Source organism: Protopterus annectens, chromosome 1.part0 (genome assembly GCF_019279795.1).
Source record: "Protopterus annectens isolate FY-2018-M chromosome 1.part0, PAN1.0, whole genome shotgun sequence".
Lineage (NCBI taxonomy): Eukaryota > Metazoa > Chordata > Ceratodontiformes > Protopteridae > Protopterus > Protopterus annectens.
This window is the reverse complement of record NC_056725.1, coordinates 883,289,267-883,309,474: the sequence shown is the minus strand read 5'-3', so window position 1 is coordinate 883,309,474 and position 20,208 is coordinate 883,289,267. Positions and strand designations below refer to the sequence as shown.

The following is a 20,208-nucleotide window of genomic DNA, read 5'->3' as shown; positions in this document are numbered from 1 at the left end:
GTAAAAATGCACAGAGTAGTCCTGAGGGCCAAGGATAGATGACAGAATCTGTGGGTATCTGTCCCTGTTGAGGAATTAGGGAAAATAAGTTGCTGCAGATGGTTCTAGAAGGTGAAGTGAAATTATCTTATTATGCCAGCATTAGAAAGCATCCTTGTTGTCAACACATTAAGGGGCTATTTGTAAAATATCAATTGGCAGCTGCTGAGTTTGTCCACTGGCGAGTTGGCTTGTCCCAAGATGCGCACTGTCGTCGGATGCACTGCGAACTGACAGCCCATTCCCCTACCCTCTCCATTCTCCCTGCATACTGATGTATCACACTACAGCTATACTGCTGAAGTGCATGGTGACTGCGCCTTAGGGAAAGGTGTCATAATAAAACAGCTGTGCATTGACGACTGCCCTCATCTCTAAGATATTGATGTGTAAATCAGCCTGCTGATCAATCCATGTTCCTTGGACTGTTTGTCCTAGATAATGCCCCACCTCCACCACCACAAGGAAGACATTTACAGTGACCATGACAGTTGGGAGTGGTAGAATGACTGAACATCCTTACATCAGGTTCTGTAGCTGAAACAACCAATGCAAATGGTTGTGGAAAGATCAAAAAGTCATATCTGCTAAGATATGAGTCATGCAGTTGGGACCACTGTATTTTAATGTCCACTTCAAGACTATCCTCTATTATGTGTCTAGAGCATTGGTTGGTACCAGTAGAATTAGGGCTTATAAAACCATTGCTGTTGATGGTACCTGTTCCTGTAGTAGAAACCTGACTACAGTTAGTACTAGAGATATCCTGTCAGGCAGAAGATTCATTATTTTCAGTCTGGTGTCCAGATAACAGCTATTGATATCAGAGTCTGTGACATCCCCAGTCATGGCTTTGTGACATTCACTGTGATTCCACAAAACATGCATAATGTAAGCAAGTACACTTCTTTAATGTGTCATTCATCGAGGTAGTAAAAGATCTTTATCCTGAGAAGCCTTAGAGGAGTTGTTACTGATGCATCCCGAGCTCTTAAATTTTATCAGCAGAATATGAAACAAAGTAAAAGTAACTAACTAAATGGCCCCAAATTAGTGACACATTTTAAATGTTGGCACTATTATCTTAGAAATTCTTAAAATGGTTTCATATTTTAGGAGGAATGGAACAAAACTTGGAGAAACATTAGGTGTCTCCCTACAAAATCAGGACAGTTGAGAGATCTGTGTGCACCTGACAAACACCCTGGAGCTATGATGAGGCCAAAAGGCATGTCTCTGAACTAGCTGTGATTAGCTTCTACACACAAGTGAAGGAAACTATTGAATGCTCTTTGAGATTTGGGGATTGGCAAAATGGTAAATGTGTTTATCTCCCATGAAAGAGATACATGCTTTAATTCTCACCAAGAGAAACTGGCTAGGCATAAAATAGCCCACAAAAGCAGCTAGCCTAGTACTTAATAATATGTGCAGTTAGCCATTTTGCAGATCCCAAGGCCAAATCCAATCTCCCTCCTGTAAATATGGATAGATGAACTGCACCATGACCATTTGAAATGCAGTTCTTTTGTATGTATATATTTAGACAGGCAAGATCATGTATTGGCCTGGGGTCCTGTGTCTCTCTCAATACCAAGGAGAACCTGGAGTCAAGCCTAGTTCTTTTCTGGTCTGGTGAGACCTCTTGGATTGCTCCTTTTTGTAAAAGGATGACAGTCTCTTGATCTATCATCATCTTTTTTTGGGTGGAATATCTGGCAGGGGATGGGCTGGCAGTGAAGAGGTTTCCGAAAAGGATATGGAATACCTTCTATATGCAATTGCCCTGATTTATTTGTCCTGCACAATGGCTAAACATGCATTCGGATGCAGGGAAATACAATCCCTAACTGCCTTTTTAGTTGGGAAAATCCTTTGGAGCTCTGCTGTCTACTCCTTGGGAACCTGGAGAAGGACCACTGAACCCCCTGGTTCTGTGGACAACCCTTGCCTCTAGAGTGGCACCCACTGGAGAAACCCCCAATGGATGGTAACTTAAAGCGAAGGGTAGCACCCACTGGAGAAACCCCCACATCTGCAGGAGTTCCTATCACCACAATCTCATAACTGGCCTGTTTATTTATTTATTTATTTATTTATGTATGTATTTGTTTATTTGACATTTGGTTAACAGGAAAGTCCTACTGAGTGAACAACCCATTTTCAGTAGAGGCCCAGGGAGAAAATCTCCAATACAATGTAAGAGAAAAAGAAATTTTAACTATTGTATTATACATCACAAGATTATGACAAGGTAGGACAGTTAAAATACAGTGGAATCAAAAGAAATATACATAGATTTTGCATGATAATTATGACTTAGCAAAAAACATACATAAAGTAATACATAGAGTCAAAAAGATATATACATACAGTTATCCAGGCTAAAGTATGTCAGAGCAAAAGCATACATGGTGTTTTGCAGGCAACTTAATTATATTTATGAACATAGCCTTATACATAGGAAGATTGAATGAGCATTGTGGAAAGAATGCTTAGTAACAAGGATGGTAGTGTTAAAGATATTAGAGATGTCAGAAGGCAGTAGATGGGGATTTTGAGAAAGGATAAAACGTTAAGGTAGGTAAAGGATGATAGGGAAGAGGGAGGTAGAGAACTTAAAATGTTAACAATGAGGGGTCTAGGAAGGGAGAGGGAGGATGAAGGCTGTTGGGGAGGTAGCTGTTTATTAGGTAGGTGCAAAGAAAAAGGGGGGAAAGTGGTAAGTAAGAGGCAGTGTAACAGTAGAGCTAGAATAGAGTAACAGGGTATGAGTCAGCTTTATTTAGAACAAGGACAGATGTGTGAACTATGAAGGAAGTCTTTTAAGTCAGATTTAAAATGTTTGAGATTGAAGGCAGTTTAAGGGTATTTCTTGAATCTGTTGGAATTTCTTGAATCAAATGTCTTTTCTCCCTTCTGATTCTTGGTGTACAATATGTGTGTCCTGAGCAGGGGGATTTATGACCACACTTAATACAGTTTGAATAACTGGAGGTCTTATCTTTCTCCATTTTAGCAATAAGATAATACTGTAACTAGGTACAATAATGAAAGAGTTAACTATAACAATTTTCCCTCCCCAGCAAATAATTGCAATTCGCTTAACTTATAATGGAAAAAAGCAGTTGTAAATGGAGGAAAGATAAAAACCTGTGATAAGAAAGATAAGGGAATAATGGCTTGAGTGAGAATAGAAGAGGGTGACAGAAATGAAATAAAATGTGTGTACACACCTGCGTGCACACACATGTAAGCAGAAACTGTCAAAAACAATACTTAATTTGCCAAAATATGAGAAAATACTTGTGTTATCTATAAGAAGAGATGAAAAAAAGGATGATTTTAAACTACACTGGTACTCAAGCTGAAAGCAATGCAGTCTGATGCTTAAATAAGTGGCAGCAACATCTGGAAAGAGTGAAGACAAAGATGCATTATGGGAACATGGGGAGAAGGTCAGGCTTGTGAGACATTCCAAATGATGCTGAAAGGAATATCACCAGTGTAGAGACTCGATCGAGTAAGCTCTGTTGTCAGCACACTGTGAATATGTTATTGTCTTATATGTCACAGATTCTGCTTTCAAGTTTTGCCAAGTGACTCAGGGAATGATGAAGATGATGATGATGTTGCTAAGCTATATTCTTCTGAGTAAACTGTCACGACACCGTGGCAGCCAGGCACCATGCTGCAGTGTGTGGTCAGTTGCTGTACTCCCATAGTCTCCTTTCCCTACTGCACACTATAGTCCACAATCATCTTGTTTGTGAATAAAGGTCTATACTGTGTGTCCCCATCTGCACACAAATTGTGAACCTGGATTCCATCAGAAACAAATCTATGTCCCTAAAGCATGGTATACTGTGGGGTCTAAGGCAGTTCTTATGAGTTGTGTAGATCATGGCAAGTGGGTTTTACTGTATAACCTTCCTACATAATTGTGTACATTGTTTCTAAATAATACCAGTAGTCTTTAACATTTTGCTGAACTTAAAAATATGTGTATTTTTTTTAATAAATTTTGTTACAAACATCACTGTACATTACACCGATCTAACCAGTGAACAGAATATCATTAATATCAGTGCAGATGAACTATTTAGACTTGTATATCGATATAATATTAAATTATAAACAAAAGGTGCAGTGGCTAGTAGAAAAGTATTTCATAAATGAAATCACAACAAGGAAGCTTTATTCATTTACTCCCAACCATATAGAAAGATGGATAATGGATGTAAAATGTGAACCGGTAAACGTGAAAAGAATATACTGACTTGGTTTCAGATATGGTGATCAAAGAAAATTGGAGGATAATGTTTGGTTAGATTTCTGCAAGGCCTTCAGATTCGTACAATGATAAAGTTTAATATAGAGCCCAAAATAAATGGGAGCAAGACCAAATGCTGTGCAGCAGATTTAAAGCTATTGGGTGCAGTGTGTTTAGGAAGGAAACAGTACCACTTGAGAGACATATCAATGCTGGGTGCTTCAGGGATGAGTACAACATTTAGCATCATGGGGGAACTTAAGAGATGAGCACCACATGCAGTGTGATGGGAGTGTTAAGTGATAAGTGATAAGTACAATGTGCAGAATTGTCGGGGGTGCTTAAGGAATGAGTATGACATGCAGTATGAAGGGGGGTGCTTAAGGGATGAGTGCAACATGCAGTAAGATAAGGGGTGCTTAAGGAATGAGAATAACATGCAGTATGAAGGGGGTGCTTAAGGGATGAGTACAACATGCAGTAAGATAAGGGGTGCTTAAGGAATGAGTATAACATGCAGTATGAAGGGGTGCTTAAGGGATGAGTACAACATGCAGTAAGATAAGGGGTGTTTAAGGAATGAGAATAACATGCAGTATGAAGGGGGGTGCTTAAGGGATGAGTACAACATGCAGTATGAAGGGGGTGTTTAAGGAATGAGTACAACATGCAGTAAGATAGGGGGTGCTTAAGGAATGAGTATAACATGCAGTATGAAGGGGGGTGCTTAAGGGATGAGTACAACATGCACTAAGATAGGGGGTGTTTAAGGAATGAGAATAACATGCAGTATGAAGGGGGTGCTTAACGGATGAATACAACATGCAGTAAGATAAGGGGTGCTTACGGAATGAAAATAACATGCAGTATGAAGGGGGTGCTTAAGGGATGAGTACAACATGCAGTAAGATACGGGGTGCTTAAGGAATGAGAATAGCATGCAGTATGAAGGGGGTGCTTAAGGGATGAGTACAACATGCAGTATGAAGGGGGTGCTTAAGGGATGAGTACAACATGCAGTATGAAGGGGGTGCTTAAGGGATGAGTACAACATGCAGTATGAAGGGGGTGCTTAAGGGATGAGTACAACATGCAGTATGAAGGAGGGTGCTTAAGGGATGAGTACAACATGCAGTAAGATAGGGGGTGCTTAAGGAATGAGAATAACATGCAGTATGAAGGGGGTGCTTAAGGGATGAGTACAACATCCCGTAAGATAAGGGGTGCTTAAGGAATGAGAATAACATGCAGTATGAAGGGGGGTGCTTAAGGGATGAGTACAACATGCAGTAAGATAGGGGGTGCTTAAGGAATGAGAATAACATGCAGTATGAAGGAGGTGCTTAAGGGATGAGTACAACATGCAGTAAGATAGGGGGTGCTTAAGGAATGAGAATAACATGCAGTATGAAGGAGGTGCTTAAGGGATGAGTACAACACCCAGTAAGATAAGGGGTGCTTAAGGAATGAGAATAACATGCAGTATGAAGGGGGTGCTTAAGGGATGAATACAACATGCAGTAAGATAAGGGGTGCTTAAGGAATGAGAATAACATGCAGTATGAAGGGGGTGCTTAAGGGATGAGTACAACATGCAGTAAGACAGGGGGTGCTTAAGGAATGAGAATAACATGCAGTATGAAGGGGAGTGCTTAAGGGATGAGTACAACATGCAGTAAAATAGGGGGTGCTTAAGGAATGAGAATAACATGCAGTATGAAGGGGGTGCTTAAGGGATGAGTACAACATGCAGTAAGATAAGGGGTGCTTAAGGAATGAGAATAACATGCAGTATGAAGGGGGTGCTTAAGGAATGAGTACAACATGCAGTAAGATGAGGGGTGCTTAAGGGATGAGTATAATATGCAGTATGAAGGGGGTGCTTAAGGGATGAGTACAACATGCAGTAAGATAGGGGGTGCTTAAGGAATGAGTACAACATGCAGTAAGATAAGGGGTGCTTAAGGGATGAGTACAACATGCAGTATGAAGGGGGTGCTTAAGGGATGAGTACAACATGCAGTATGAAGGAGGGTGCTTAAGGGATGAGTACAACATGCAGTATGAAGGGGGTGCTTAAGGAATGAGAATAACATGCAGTATGAAGGGGTGCTTAAGGGATGAGTACAACATGCAGTAAGATAGGGGGGGCTTAAGGAATGAGAATAACATGCAGTATGAAGGGGGTGCTTAAGGGATGAGTACAACATGCAGTAAGATAAGGGGTGCTTAAGGAATGAGAATAACATGCAGTATGAAGGGGGTGCTTAAGGGATGAGTACAACATGCAGTATGAAGGGGGTGCTTAACGGATGAGTACAACATGCAGTAAGATAAGGGGTGCTTAAGGAATGAGAATAACATGCAGTATGAAGGGGGGTGCTTAAGGGATGAGTACAACATGCAGTAAGATAGGGGGTGCTTAAGGAATGAGAATAACATGCAGTATGAAGGGGGTGCTTAAGGGATGAGTACAACATCCAGTAAAATAAGGGGTGCTTAAGGAATGAGAATAACATGCAGTATGAAGGGGGGCTTAAGGGATGAATACAACATGCAGTAAGATAAGGGGTGCTTAAGGAATGAGAATAACATGCAATATGAAGGGGGTGCTTAAGGGATGAGTACAACATGCAGTAAGATAGGGGATGCTTAAGGAATGAGTTTAACATGCAGTATGAAGGGGGTGCTTAAGGGATGAGTACAACATGCAGTAAGATAAGGGGTGCCTAAGGAATGAGAATAACATGCAGAATGAAGGGGGGTGCTTAAGGGATGAGTACAACATGCAGTAAGATAGGGGGTGCTTAAGGAATGAGAATAACATGCAGTATGAAGGGGGGTGCTTAAGGGATGAGTACAACATGCAGTAAGATAAGGGGTGCTTAAAGAATGAGAATAACATGCAGTATGAAGGGTGCTTAAGGCATGAGTACAACATGCAGTAAGATAACGGCTGCTTAAGGGATGAGTACAACATGCAATATGAAGGGGGTGCTTAAGGGATGAGTACAACATGCAGTATGAAGGAGGGTGCTTAAGGGATGAGTACAACATGCAGTAAGATAGGGGGTGCTTAAGGAATGAGAATAACATGCAGTATGAAGGGGGTGCTTAAGGGATGAGTACAACATGCAGTAAGATAGGGGGGTGCTTAAGGAATGAGAATAACATGCAGTATGAAGGGGGTGCTTAAGGGGTGAGTACAACATGCAGTAAGATAAGGGGTACTTAAGGAATGAGAATAACATGCAGTATGAAGGGGGTGCTTAAGGGATGAGTACAACATGCAGTATGAAGGGGGTGCTTAACGGATGAGTACAACATGCAGTAAGATAAGGGGTGCTTAAGGAATGAGAATAACATGCAGTATGAAGGGGGGGCTTAAGGGATGAGTACAACATGCAGTAAGATAAGGGGTGCTTAAGGAATGAGAATAACATGCAGTATGAAGGGGTGCTTAAGGGATGAGTACAACATGCAGTATGAAGGGGGTGCTTAACGGATGAGTACAACATGCAGTAAGATAAGGGGTGCTTAAGGAATGAGTACAACATGCAGTAAGATAAGGGGTGCTTAGGGGATGAGTACAACATGCAGTATGAAGGGGTGCTTAAGGGATGAGTACAACATGCAGTATGAAGGAGGGTGCTTAAGGGATGAGTACAACATGCAGTAAGATAGGGGGTGCTTAAAGAATGAGAATAACATGCAGTATGAAGGGGGTGCTTAAGGGATGAGTACAACATGCAGTAAAATAAGGGGTGCTTAAGGGATGAGTATAACATGCAGTATGAAGGGGGTGCTTAAGGTATGAATACAACATGCAGTATGAAGGGGGGTGCTTAAGGGATGAGTACAACATGCAGTAAGATAGGGGGTGCTTAAGGAATGATTATAACATGCAGTATGAAGGGGGTGCTTAAGGGATGAGTACAACATGCAGTAAGATAGGGGGTGCTTAAGGGATGAGTACAGCATGCAGTAAGATAAGGGGTGCTTAAGGGATGAGTATAACATGCAGTATGAAGGGGGTGCTTAAGGGATGAGTACAACATGCAGTATGAAGGAGGGTGCTTAAGGGATGAATACAACATGCAGTAAGATAAGGGGTGCTTAAGGAATGAGAATAACATGCAGTATGAAGGGGGTGCTTAAGGGATGAGTACAACATGCAGTAAGATAAGGGGTGCTTAAGGAATGAGAATAACATGCAGTATGAAGGGGGGTGCTTAAGGGATGAGTACAACATGCAGTATGAAGGGGGTGCTTAACGGATGAGTACAACATGCAGTAAGATAAGGGGTGCTTAAGGAATGAGAATAACATGCAGTATGAAGGGGGTGCTTAAGGGAAGAGTACAACATGCAGTAAGATAGGGGGTGCTTAAGGAATGAGAATAACATGCAGTATGAAGGGGGTGCTTAAGGGATGAGTACAACATCCAGTAAAATAAGGGGTGCTTAAGGAATGAGAATAACATGCAGTATGAAGGGGGGCTTAAGGGATGAATACAACATGCAGTAAGATAAGGGGTGCTTAAGGAATGAGAATAACATGCAATATGAAGGGGGTGCTTAAGGGATGAGTACAACATGCAGTAAGATAGGGGATGCTTAAGGAATGAGTTTAACATGCAGTATGAAGGGGGTGCTTAAGGGATGAGTACAACATGCAGTAAGATAAGGGGTGCCTAAGGAATGAGAATAACATGCAGAATGAAGGGGGGTGCTTAAGGGATGAGTACAACATGCAGTAAGATAGGGGGTGCTTAAGGAATGAGAATAACATGCAGTATGAAGGGGGGTGCTTAAGGGATGAGTACAACATGCAGTAAGATAAGGGGTGCTTAAAGAATGAGAATAACATGCAGTATGAAGGGGGTGCTTAAGGGATGAGTACAACATGCAGTAAGATAAGGGGTGCTTAAGGGATGAGTACAACATGCAATATGAAGGGGGTGCTTAAGGGATGAGTACAACATGCAGTATGAAGGAGGGTGCTTAAGGGATGAGTACAACATGCAGTAAGATAGGGGGTGCTTAAGGAATGAGAATAACATGCAGTATGAAGGGGGTGCTTAAGGGATGAGTACAACATGCAGTAAGATAGGGGGGTGCTTAAGGAATGAGAATAACATGCAGTATGAAGGGGGTGCTTAAGGGGTGAGTACAACATGCAGTAAGATAAGGGGTACTTAAGGAATGAGAATAACATGCAGTATGAAGGGGGTGCTTAAGGGATGAGTACAACATGCAGTATGAAGGGGGTGCTTAACGGATGAGTACAACATGCAGTAAGATAAGGGGTGCTTAAGGAATGAGAATAACATGCAGTATGAAGGGGGGGCTTAAGGGATGAGTACAACATGCAGTAAGATAAGGGGTGCTTAAGGAATGAGAATAACATGCAGTATGAAGGGGGTGCTTAAGGGATGAGTACAACATGCAGTATGAAGGGGGTGCTTAACGGATGAGTACAACATGCAGTAAGATAAGGGGTGCTTAAGGAATGAGTACAACATGCAGTAAGATAAGGGGTGCTTAGGGGATGAGTACAACATGCAGTATGAAGGGGTGCTTAAGGGATGAGTACAACATGCAGTATGAAGGAGGGTGCTTAAGGGATGAGTACAACATGCAGTAAGATAGGGGGTGCTTAAAGAATGAGAATAACATGCAGTATGAAGGGGGTGCTTAAGGGATGAGTACAACATGCAGTAAAATAAGGGGTGCTTAAGGGATGAGTATAACATGCAGTATGAAGGGGGTGCTTAAGGTATGAATACAACATGCAGTATGAAGGGGGGTGCTTAAGGGATGAGTACAACATGCAGTAAGATAGGGGGTGCTTAAGGAATGATTATAACATGCAGTATGAAGGGGGTGCTTAAGGGATGAGTACAACATGCAGTAAGATAGGGGGTGCTTAAGGGATGAGTACAGCATGCAGTAAGATAAGGGGTGCTTAAGGGATGAGTATAACATGCAGTATGAAGGGGGTGCTTAAGGGATGAGTACAACATGCAGTATGAAGGAGGGTGCTTAAGGGATGAATACAACATGCAGTAAGATAAGGGGTGCTTAAGGAATGAGAATAACATGCAGTATGAAGGGGGTGCTTAAGGGATGAGTACAACATGCAGTAAGATAAGGGGTGCTTAAGGAATGAGAATAACATGCAGTATGAAGGGGGGTGCTTAAGGGATGAGTACAACATGCAGTATGAAGGGGGTGCTTAAGGAATGAGAATAACATGCAGTATGAAGGGGGTGCTTAAGGGATAAGTACAACATGCAGTAAGATAAGGGGTACCTAAGGAATGAGTATAACATGCAGTATGAAGGGGGTGCTTAAGGGATGAGTACAACATGCAGTAAGATAAGGGGTGCTTAAGGAATGAGAATAACATGCAGTATGAAGGGGGTGCTTAAGGGATGAGTACAACATGCAGTAAGATAAGGGGTAGCTAAGGAATGAGAATAACATGCAGTATGAAGGGGGGTGCTTAAGGGATGAGTACAACATGCAGTAAGATAAGGGGTGCTTAAGGAATGAGAATAACATGCAGTATGAAGGGGGTGCTTAAGGGATGAATACAACATGCAGTAAGATAGGGGGTGCTTAAGGAATGAGAATAACATGCAGTATGAAGGGGGTGCTTAAGGGATGAGTACAACATGCAGTAAGATAAGGGGTGCTTAAGGAATGAGAATAACATGCAGTATGAAGGGGGTGCTTAAGGGATGAGTACAACATGTAGTAAGATAAGGGGTACCTAAGGAATGAGAATAACATGCAGTATGAAGGGGGGTGCTTAAGGGATGAGTACAACATGCAGTAAGATAAGGGGTACCTAAGGAATGAGAATAACATGCAGTATGAAGGGGGGTGCTTAAGGGATGAGTACAACATGCAGTAAGATAAGGGGTGCTTAAGGAATGAGAATAACATGCAGTATGAAGGGGGTGCTTAAAGGATGAGTACAACATGCAGTAAGATAGGGGGTGCTTAAGGAATGAGAATAACATGCAGTATGAAGGGGGGTGCTTAAGGGATGAGTACAACATGCAGTAAGATAAGGGGTGCTTATGGAATGAGTATAACATGCAGTATGAAGGGGGGTGCTTAAGGGATGAGTACAACATGCAGTAAGATAAGGGGTGCTTAAGGGATGAGTATAACATGCAGTATGAAGGAGGTGCTTAAGGGATGAGTACAACATGCAGTAAGATAAGGGGTGCTTAAGGGATGAGTATAACATGCAGTATGAAGGGGGTGCTTAAGGGATGAGTACAACATGCAGTAAGATAAGGGGTGCTTAAGGAATGAGAATAACATGCAGTATGAAGGGGGTTCTTAAGGGATGAGTACAACATGCAGTAAGATAAGGGGTGCTTAAGAAATGAGTATAACATGCAGTATGAAGGGGGTGCTTAAGGGATGAGTACAACATGCAGTATGAAGGGGGTGCTTAAGGGATGAGTACAACATGCAGTAAGATAGGGGGTGATTAAGGAATGAGTACATCATGCTGTAAGATGGGGCTGCTTATGTGATGAGAACAGCATACAGTATGATGGGGTGCATAAGGGATGAGTGCAACATGCTGCAACATGGGGTGATTAAAGAATGAGTATCTCATGCAGTATGCTAAATGGGTGCTTAACTGATTAGTACAACATGCTGTATGGTGGGAGGTGTTTAAGGGATTATTTCATCTAATATGGTACAGTACTTTATACAGGACAATTGAGGGATGAGTGACAACAAGACTATTCTGTATGAATAAGATGCAGTAACCAGGACAATACATCTGCTTAGGGCTGTGATTAGGCTTCTGATGAATTTGAATAGGCTTTTAGCTCAGTAGTTTGAGATCAGTGTCAAAAGTGCAGGTGGTGCACTGTGGGGTAATGAACCCCATAAGGAATGCGTTCATGTCTCTCAAAATTCTGAGTGTTAAACAGGCCACATATAGTTAGTGATAAGAGCTTTGTAATGGGTCCTTGATTATTTATTAAACAGGCCACATCTAGTTAGTGATAAGAGCTTTGTAATGGGTCTTTGATTATTTATTAAACAGGCCACATCTAGTTAGTGATAAGAGCTTTGCAATGGGTCCTTGATTATTTATTAAACAGGCCACATCTAGTTAGTGATAAGAGCTTTGTAATGGGTCCTTGATTATTTATTAAACAGGCCACATCTAGTTAGTGATAAGAGCTTTTTAATGGGTCCTTGATTATTTATTAAACAGGCCACATCTAGTTAGTGATAAGAGCTTTGTAATGGGTCCTTGATTATTTATTAAACAGGCCACATCTAGTTAGTGATAAGAGCTTTGTAATGGGTCCTTGATTATTTATTAAACAGGCCACATCTAGTTAGTGATAAGAGCTTTGTAATGGATCCTTGATTATTTATTAAACAGGCCTCATCTAGTTAGTGATAAGAGCTTTGTAATGGGTCCTTGATTATTTATTAAACAGGCCACATCTAGTTAGTGATAAGAGCTTTGTAATGGGGCCTTGATTATTTATTAAACAGGCCACATCTAGTTAGTGATAGGACCTTTGTAATGGGGCCTTGATTATTTTTTAAACAGGCCACATCTACTTAGTGATAGGACCTTTGTAATGGGGCCTTGATTATTTATTAAACAGGCCACATCTAGTTAGTGATAGGAGTTTTGTAATGGGGCCTTGATTATTTGTTAAACAGGCCACATCTACTTAGTGATAGGAGCTTTGTAATGGGTCCTTGATTATTTATTAAACAGGCCACATCTACTTAGTGATAGGAGCTTTGTAATGGGTCCTTGATTATTTACTAAACAGGCCACATCTAATTAGTGATAAGAGCTTTGTAATGGGTCCTTGATTATTTATTAAACAGGCCACATCTAGTTAGTGATAGGAGCTTTGTAATGGGTCCTTGGTTATTTATTAAATGGGCCACATCTAATTAGTGATAAGAGCTTTGTAATGGGTCCTTGATTATTTATTAAACAGACCACATCTAGTTAGTGATAAGAGCTTTGTAATGGGTCATTGATTATTTATTAAACAGGCCACATCTAGTTAGTGATAAGAGCTTTGTAATGGGTCCTTGATTATTTATTAAACAGGCCACATCTAGTTAGTGATAAGAGCTTTGTAATGGGTCCTTGATTATTTATTAAACAGGCCACATCTAGTTAGTGATAAGAGCTTTGTAATGGGTCCTTGATTATTTATTAAACAGGCCACATCTAGTTAGTGATAGGAGCTTTGTAATGGGTCCTTGATTATTTATTAAACAGGCCACATCTAGTTAGTGATAAGAGCTTTGTAATGGGTCCTTGATTATTTATTAAACAGGCCACATCTAGTTAGTGATAGGACCTTTGTAATGGGGCCTTGATTATTTATTAAACAGGCCACATCTAGTTAGTGATAGGAGTTTTGTAATGGGGCCTTGATTATTTATTAAACAGGCCACATCTACTTAGTGATAGGAGCTTTGTAATGGGTCCTCGATTATTTATTAAACAGGCCACATCTACTTAGTGATAGGAGCTTTGTAATGGGTCCTTGATTATTTACTAAACAGGCCACATCTAATTAGTGATAAGAGCTTTGTAATGGGTCCTTGATTGTTTATTAAACAGGCCACATCTAGTTAGTGATAGGAGCTTTGTAATGGGTCCTTGGTTATTTATTAAATGGGCCACATCTAATTAGTGATAAGAGCTTTGTAATGGGTCCTTGATTATTTATTAAACAGACCACATCTAGTTAGTGATAAGAGCTTTGTAATGGGTCCTTGATTATTTATTAAACAGGCCACATCTAGTTAGTGATAAGAGCTTTGTAATGGGTCCTTGATTATTTATTAAACAGGCCACATCTAGTTAGTGATAAGAGCTTTGTAATGGGTCCTTGATTATTTATTAAACAGGCCACATCTAGTTAGTGATAGGAGCTTTGTAATGGGTCCTTGATTATTTATTAAGCAGGCCACATCTAGTTAGTTATAAGAGCTTTGTAATGGGGCCTTGATTATTTATTAAACAGGCCACATCTAGTTAGTGATAAGAGCTTTGTAATGGGTCCTTTATTATTTATTAAACAGGCCACATCTAGTTAGTGATAAGAGCTTTGTAATGGGTCCTTGATTATTTATCTAATAATGTGTGCAGCTCAGATCAATATAAATCAATACGGGGTCACTATGTAGTATGGAGACTTAGAGTATCGAGCAGGTTTATAATGACACACCGCACACTATGGAAGGTCAGTGACTCAGGCAAAGAGGATAAAAGTGCAGCTTTATATGCAGAGCTACAGATGTCACTGAGCAGATCAGTATATCTGAAGTACTATCTATATCTTCAAATATGTATACCTAATGTACTATGTGTTGCTGTGTGCTTTCTGCCTATGTCCCCCTCTGATGTGTCTGTGCACATGTGTGTGTGTGAGTGTGTGTGTGTGCGTGTCCATGTATGTGTGTCTTTTGGTGTGCATATACATAGGTCTCTATCAGTTCATTGAGTTTTCAGAAACTTGAAAGTCATATGGTTGAGACCATATGACTGAGTTTTTGAAAACCTAAAGCTTTTGAATGGAGATCACAGTACAGTGTAGATTGGGAAATATACCCTTTTCCCCACTGTATTGCAATCTCAGAGTTGGTAAATATAATTTGCAGGGAATTGGGGAGCACAGGGGGCTTGCCCTCCTGCAAAAATGTAAAAAAAGGTAGATTTTTGTGGGGTTTTTTTTGATGTTTGAGTTTTCAGAAACTTGATCATGTGGTCTTGATCAGATGAATTTTGAGTTTCAAAAAACTTGATCATCTAACATAGACGTATGTATACACACACACACACACACACCCACACACACACACACACACACACACCCACACACCCACACACCCACACACCCACACACCCACACACACACACACACACACACAGACACACACACACACACACACACACACACACACACACACACACACACACACACACACACACACACACACGTGCGTGCACATGTGGGTGTATTTGAAATTATCTAAACAACATAAGATCAACAGTAAAAAGATCTAAACTGAAAAATATCTAAATTAAAAAACACTGACAAAACTGAAGTTATACTGAGAGGGTTTGTGGCCTTTCCCCACTATTGTGTGACCCTCACAGTTGATACATTTAATTATTAGGGGGTGTGGGGAGGTGCTGGTGTGCTTGCCCCTACAAAAAGATAGAAGAATCTAGTTCAATTTTTGTCAGATTTTTTTTCATTGCTTTTCTATGACACTAGATTATGCCACATTTTTCAATGTTTTTGCGGGGGGGGGGCAAGGAAATAAAGTTCCACATTGACATAATCTAGTTACAGTTAATAAAGTTATTACAAATAAAAACAATATCACTGCCAAAACACCAGATAAACGCTCCAATTCCAGAATGTGATGTTAATAAAGCAATCCCAAAAATGATGGAGTTGTAGCGAAGCAGGTATATTAAAAAGTAGTAGATTTATTGCCAAAACAAATACAGTCAGACAATATATTGATATCAGATTAGCGCTTTCACTCATGGAGCTTCTTCAGATCATGGATAACAAGCCAGATACATTACAAAGTATATACACTGCTACCCAGCTTACTAACCTATCACATTCAGTTGCTAATTAAGCCTAAAAGTGAAAAATACCAATATACATTGTTAAAGACCTCAAAAACTTATCTAAACCAGTCTAAAATCTATTTATCTGTGTATATGTATATATATAGGATAGATTTCCTGGATTTATATATAGAGAAGTTAGAGTGTGGCTTAATAAATACAGGTATATATCGTAAGTCTTGTCATTGTAACACACTTTTGATGAGGTCAAGCATGCATCCACCATATATTTTTAAAAACATCATTAAAGGTCAAGGTGTGAGGGCCTCTAGATTGAATCCCACTGAGGTAGGGTTTGAGGCAGAGATGGATAACTTAAAGTTGAGACTCTTGGAGAGAGGCTATAGCCACCAGGACGTAGATGTCAATTTGATGAATATTTCAAGTTTAAGATCAGATGTAGCAGCACCATATTTTGGACCTGTTAAAATTTATGATAGGAAAGGGACTAGTAAGGGGCGACCATGTGTTAACATTTCTACCTCTTATACATCAGACCATGCAGATATTAGAGATATAGTTACTAGACATTGGTCTGTTTTGTGTGTGGACAATGATGTAAGGCAGATAGTTGGAGAGAAACCGCACTTTTTATTTAGGAATAAATATAACCTGAAAAGGATGTTATGTTATCCCAGACAGCAGTTTAATGTGGCTGATGGTGGGAGTACTAAACCATGTGGGCAATGTAACTATTGCTGTTACATTGATACTAGCACAGGATTTTTACATCCGGATCTGTACAGAGAGTTTACTACACAAATTAGTGCTGATTGTAAGACAACCCACTTAGTTTACCTAGCTGTCTGCCAAGTTTGTTCCTCCTATTATGTTGGAAAGACTAATCGTCCTTTCAAGGAAAGGATACGTGAACATATATATCATATGAGGAAGAAATCTTTACATAATGCTCTAGCGAAACATGCTGTCCAACAAGGAGAAGCACATACATTTTTATTTAGGGCTTTAGAGGTTATCACACCTAGTATACGTGGGGGTGATGTTAGAAACCACACAGAATGCAAGGAGAGTAACTGGATAATTAGGTTGAGAGCAGATAGAGGCTCCGGACTTAATGAAAGAGCCTCAATAAAACCCACGCTCAGGAAAAGTATGAACATAAAATAAAGGATATATACCATGAATAAAATAAGTACTAATAACACATACGTATATAGGTAGTATACATATATATGTAGAGGTTATACTATTATAGTTTTTGAGATAGTACACTATTATAATTTTTAGGATAGCATAATAGATGGACTATGTATATATGAAAAGTTTTTAATTTATATAGTCATTTGTTGTTTCTATATAAGCATTTTTTAGATGTATATAGATCTTTTATATTTTGTTTCTCATTTTATATGCTTCATCTATATTCACAGATAAATAGATTTTAGACTGGTTTAGAGAAGTTTTTGAGGTCTTTAATAATATATATTGGTATTTTTCACTTTAAGGCTTAATTAGCAACTGAATGTGATAGGTTAGTAAGCTGGGTAGCAGTGTATATACTTTGTAATGTATCTGGCTTGTTATCTGTGATCTGAAGAAGCTCTATGAGTGAAAGCGCTAATCCAATAACAGTATATTGTCTGACTGTATTTGTTTTGGCAATAAATCTACTACTTTTTAATATACCTGCTTTGCTACAACTCCATCGTTTTTGGGATTGCTTTATTAAAGTTATTACAAAGCCTAATACAGAAGAATGACATATTAACTAAGTAGTAATTCAGCTTCAGGTCATACACTGTGAATTTATACATAGCTGTGATAAGATGAAAAAGAACATTTTCAATAGATAAAGTATTCAGAAGTTGCAGTTGATAGAGATGACATTAAACACATTGAGTAAACTCGTTGGAACACAGATGACTTGATAATGTAGCCTAGGCAAAAATATATTTGATCTTTGTCTAAGAAATAGATTTAACTAAACTTTCTCTCTGAGCATAGTCAAAATATGCTGATGGTGGAAGGAGGGTGGGATTAGTTCAGCCTGGGGTGGTGCAGAATAATTTTCTTAAATCGCACAGCAGATGTAAAACTCTTCATATTGAAGATTGCATCAAGAATATCAATAAGAAACTAAAGCTACTGTTAGGACTATGTCATCAGGTGGAAGGCCATCTGTCTGAAGGATAAACTATTTACTGTCTCCATAGCTATACTATCTTCCTGCAAAGTATGAAGTTAACTAGTGCTGTGATCAAGACATGGACACTGGGAACCTTCCTTTTGGCATCTACTTCTTTGATATTCAGAGAGGGAATCTGGATATTTAGTTAACTAAGTCTATGTATGACTGCAGACTGGGTATTGTTGTCAAATTTCCCTCAGATACTCATTCATACGAGCAGGAATTAAACATCATAAGCAAGTGATACATATACAATATTTAACAAAAACTTCTCTCCCTCAGTGTACAGTGTCAGCCAATACTCCACTCCAAAATAATAATGTAGACAGGGATCTTGGATGCTGGGTCAATAATTCCCTCTACTTTGATCATCATCTATCAGTATTAATCAGAAAATCTTTCTATTTAGCACGACTAATATCTAAAGGCATCATCTGTATAGAAGAAGTTACCATCCCTCTGTATGCAGCCCTAATTAGGCCACTTATTGAATACATTGTCCCCTTCAAGGTGTACCTTTGTAGACAGATAAAGTGCTGGTAAACAGAGCTGTAGGTGGCTTATCTAGTACTCAGTGGCACTCCCTGATCTGGCATCCCTCAACTCTAAGCTGAAGTGCAAAAAATAGCTATTCCACCCTTAGTTCTAGCTAATAACAGCCATCAAAGAGTTGATGAACAAGAAAAAAAATTCTGCTTTTAAACATTGTAGCAAACTCCTGCTACAACTTACACCACATGCAAAGTGTTGATGCAAGCACTACTTCAGTTCTGAGAGGTTGAAAAATCAGCATAGCAATTCATTTGTACATCAGCATTATGAGATGCTGTTATGGAAATAAATATTGGTACTGCCCTACAGACTAACCAGCATCTGCCATTTGTGCCCTCTAATTAGTGTTATTGTTGGGGATATAAAGTTAGTACTACCAATACACAAGTAACTGTGATTTATGGGGCACATGTCGTCTGATCAAATGTAATTTCAGCAAACACAAGAAGAGCGAGCGCCGTTCACTGAAATTACATTCAATGGCAATGCTGTTTGCTTCTTTCTCCACTATTGTGTGACCATGGAGTTGGTATATATAAGTCTAGGAGATGTGGGGGACATTCCCCTCACATGGGGGTGCAAAGGCCTGTAAAAAATCATTGATTTGTTCATCGAAAGTGGTTTCAACAAATGGTTCACATTTTTTTTTCCAACTGATGCAATTAGCTTTGATGAGTCAACATGAATTGGATTTATGAGACTTCATTCATTGCAAATCTATACTTCTGGGATAATGATTGCAACTACCCTTTTCCTAAATTCACATATACAATAAAGATATCTTATCAGATAGCTAAAGCCAAGAATTATTGTGTATGTCCTGAATGTTAGACTTGGAAAATATACAGGCCTTGCAGATGTTTATAGCGCTAATATTGTTGCATAATTTTCAGGTTGCAAAAGTAGTTTCTGAATTCATTGCTGTATTGGTATTCAGATATGCTAACATGGAAAGAGACAGCGGTACTGCACTACTGACCAATCAGTATCTGCCATTCATGCTTCTAATACCATGGGTCCAGAGCAGTCATCCTTCCTAGCCAAAACGATTGCTGGCCTAAACCAGGGAAAGTTCTGAAGTGTGATCCCTTTACTTGATTTCTCATAGGCTCATGTAGAGGCAATCTATGCATTGTATTCTATGCCGTTATGGATCCCGTCCTCCTTTGTGTCCTATATCTTAAAAAAGTCAAATAATGCCACTAATACTAGAGATGTAAATCTCCATAAGCACATAAATTAAATGCAATAAGAGAGACAAATCTATTTCACAACTTCTTCTCCACCTCTGGAACAGACCTCCCCTCCATATTAAACAAAGTAGTACCATAGCATCCAAGAAATTAAACCTGAATGATATGATGAGTTCCATACCCAAAAATATGCTCCAGGACTGACCTGCTTTGCGCCTCCTGAGAAGAGGTTAAAGCATGTTGGTAGGTATTGTAAGATGTAAATGGTCTTGCTACTAAAATGTTTTGTATTTCTTGTGATCATATGATTCTAACCTGAG

At 39.6% G+C, this 20,208-nt stretch overlaps 1 protein-coding gene across 2 annotated transcripts in view; it reads right to left on the bottom strand.

Moving 5' to 3' along the window:
• The window catches only part of LOC122795620 (CD109 antigen-like), a 647,366-nt gene that overhangs the window by 597,827 nt on the left and 29,331 nt on the right, over positions 1 to 20,208 (bottom strand). The gene's annotated exons all lie outside the window — the stretch shown is intronic.